The sequence below is a fragment of the Gossypium arboreum genome, chromosome 3 (genome assembly GCF_025698485.1).
Source record: "Gossypium arboreum isolate Shixiya-1 chromosome 3, ASM2569848v2, whole genome shotgun sequence".
NCBI classification, from domain to species: domain Eukaryota; kingdom Viridiplantae; phylum Streptophyta; class Magnoliopsida; order Malvales; family Malvaceae; genus Gossypium; species Gossypium arboreum.
The window spans coordinates 119266767-119270228 of record NC_069072.1 but is presented as its reverse complement, the minus strand read 5'-3'; the positions used below and the strand labels follow the sequence as shown (position 1 = coordinate 119270228).

General features: G+C 30.5%; 1 non-coding gene across 1 annotated transcript; it reads right to left on the bottom strand.

Annotated features, from left to right (window-relative positions):
- Positions 1–3151: 3151 nt before the first annotated feature.
- Positions 3152–3259, bottom strand: LOC128291279 (small nucleolar RNA R71). The gene has a single exon (XR_008281055.1). It is a non-coding gene; the product is annotated as a small nucleolar RNA R71 (small nucleolar RNA).
- Positions 3260–3462: the final 203 nt, after the last annotated feature.

Sequence of the window (3462 nt, the reverse complement as noted above, 5' to 3'; positions counted from 1 at the left end):
GTTTTTTATGGTTTCAGTTTGGAAAGAAAGAAAAAAAAGATGGTGAAACTTTTATTATTTTAATCATATCATATTTTTAATTTTAATTATAAAATTAACTTTAAACTTCACTTAATGGCAAACCTTAACTGAACCATTTAACAAATATGGCTAAATTGCCATATAAAACCACCCCATTTTACATTTATACACAATTAGCATTTAAACATTAATAGAGATTGACTTTTATAGTCTTTGCGATTTAATCCTTTTACTTTAATTAACTAACCAAAAATAAAAATTTTCGAACCAAATTTTAGTATGACACTCATATGAAATAATTAATATTTAGAGGATCACAAGTCAAAATTGTGGTCCCGAAACCACTATTTCCAACACCACTAGAAAATAGGTTGTTACACAATCCCTCTTAAAAGAACAAACAAATAAGCAAACAAAGAAATAATCCTCATAAGCACACACCCAATAAAAACACTTGAGCTAAGAAAATACAATGAATGCTCACAAGTGTTTACAAGAAAAAGATGAAAAAGTTAAGCACAAATGGTTGGTAATAGATTTATTGATGTTTCTTGATAACTCTTAATCTCTTGTAATCTCTTTTATTGTCGTAGAAGCTTTGGAAGCTGGTATTTATATCCTCTCAATGATTTCCAATCATTGGGGTTGTTAGGTGGAAACACAAAAATATATAGACTTTTTTAGCACCTTTTGAGCTCTAATTCATGCAGTTTTGTAGTAAATTTTGTCAAAATTCACACTTTAATTATAAAATAATTAATTTCCACTTAAATTATTAACATATTGAATTTTAATTATTTTTATAATAAATTTTCACAATTTTGGTTTATTTTTTTACAGTTTTTCACAAAAGGTGAAAATTGGCTCGGTAGACACTTTGAAAGGCTTGAACCAAGGGAAAGATTAAATATTTTTTTAGCCAAGTTCAGTCCAAATGATGATCATTTTATATACTTTATATTTAATTTTTATCCAAGTTAAATTGGGTTAAAATTAATATAAAGCCTGAAGGAAAAAGTGACCCAGTATGCTAAGCATTGAAGACTGATCCAATATGAAAATTTGTAGCCCAAGACCGACCGAATAAGCTAACCCAATCAGCTTATTTAACTAATTAAATTAATTGCAAAAAATCCCTCAAGTTTCCTTAAAATCATATTCAAACCTCTCCACTTTTTGTGCCTTTGAAGATTTGCCCCATGCTAAATTTAACAAAGTTTGAAACAATCAAACTTTACTCCAAGTATGGTCGGCCAAGGGAAGTGCCTGGATGAGAATTATTTTATATTTTTAGCAGCCACTCCCACCTATAAATACCCCCTTCACCTATTAACTCAACACACCTTCATTCCCACACATCTCTCTCTCTTTCACTCACTTTCTCTCATTGGTTTTTCCCTTTTTCTTGTCCATTTCCCTTATCGATTTCCCTTGTCAATTTCCCTATTGAAAAAGAGTCATCTTCCACCTTGGAATAGCATCATTAAATTGTTCATGGATAACTCAGTTCAACATAAAAAGCAAAGCAGGAGAGGAGCACACTAGTCTGGCTTCAGAGAAATACAAGATTTGCTTCCTAGTTCCCTTCTCTTTAATTTTCTTGTTTATGTTGTGATCATGAATATGAGTAATTGTTTTTTTGTTGTTATTTTTGTAATTAAAATGACTTCAATTAGTTCACGTTAGATTGATTGCATTTTGTCCACTTGAATATTTAAAATCATGTTTGTGTTGTTATAGGCCTTGGTAAGTTGTTCAATTAAATAAAATCATGCTTATGTTATACATGCATTCTAAAATGTAAGGTAACGAATGAATTAATTATTAAACGTATTGAAATTATAATTAATTGACACATTATTTAATTAGTGCATGTTTAATCTTCTAAGGTAGCTAAAGGTTAAATTAGCGACGGTATTAAACGGTACATTAGCCTTGCATAACTTGCAAGATTATTGTGATTAAACTGTTTTAATATAGAAATATAATGTTACCTCACTTAATCTTATATGTGCTTATGAAGATTTATTAATTTTTTGAATTGACATTGAAAATATGTTTAAGAGATTGGTTATTTTAGTAAGTATGTCTTTGCAATAGTTAACAAATTACCAAGTTGCCATGAAAATATTCGTAACAACATGAACATGGGTTTAGTAATTCTAAGTTAAGGAATGTAACCAATCTAGCACAATTATATCATATTGATTAAAACTCATCTTTCTGAAATCGTGCATTGGAATTTTTACTTTTTTTTATTACTTAGTTAATTTTTAGTTTTTACATCACTTCTTCAAAGCAAAATATTTTTTCTCATCCTCAAATTATTTGATTTGCATTTCATAAATATTTTTGTTTCATAGTCTTAGTGGGTACGATAACTCGACATTTACTTGTCACTATATTACTTGTTGTGATTGTGTACACTTGCACATTTCTATCATTCCAAGTTTTTGGCGTCATTGTCGGGGATTGTTTTAAAAGACATTATTTGTGAACTTTTTAATTTTTCATTTTGGTCTACTTTTTCTGTTAAATTTTAATTCCATTTTTTTGTGTGTTTGTTTCAGGTGTTTATGAGTATTGATCAAATTATTGAATTACTCCTTATAGACCCTAAAGTTGAAAGAACTTTCAGACAAAGGAGAAGACAAGTGAACCAAAGAAGAACCGAAGAGATGAATTTCGAGAATCAAAACCAAAATCAATGAGGAACATTTGCGTATAATACTCACAATATGATCATTATTGCCAATGACAGGAATTGGGCCATTCAACAATATGCCATTCCTCTTTTCAACAAGTTCAATCCGAGTATTTTGAGACCTGGAATTGAGGCACTACAATTCGAACTAAAGCCAATCATGTTCAAAATGTTGCAAAATATGGGTCAATTTAGTGGGATGCCTACTGAAGATCCACATCTTCATCTTCAACTATTCATGGAAGTGAGTGACTCATTTAAACTAGTGGGGGGATCGAGGACACCTTGAGAATGAGATTATTTCCATACTCCTTAAGAGATAGAGCACAAGCATGGTTGAACTCCTTACCATCCGATTCCATAACTACATGGCAAGAGTTGGTTGAACTTTTCTTAATGAAATATTTCCCTCCATCTTTAGCCGCCAAGATCCGAAATGAAATCACTTCATTCTTGAAACTTGATAAAGAATCTTTATATGAGGCATAGGAGCTATTCAAGGAGTTATTACAAAAGCGCCCTCATTACAGTATTCCTTATTGCATTCAAATGGAGACTTTATATATTGGTCTTAATATTTATACTAGAATAATGGTAGATGCTTCAAAAAATGGAGCCCTTCTTTCTAGGTCTTATAATGATGCTTACAAGATTATTGAAAGAATCGCCAGCAATAACTATCAATGCCTAACTAACCAAACATCCTCAGATAGACAAGTAGCATGAGTATATGAAGC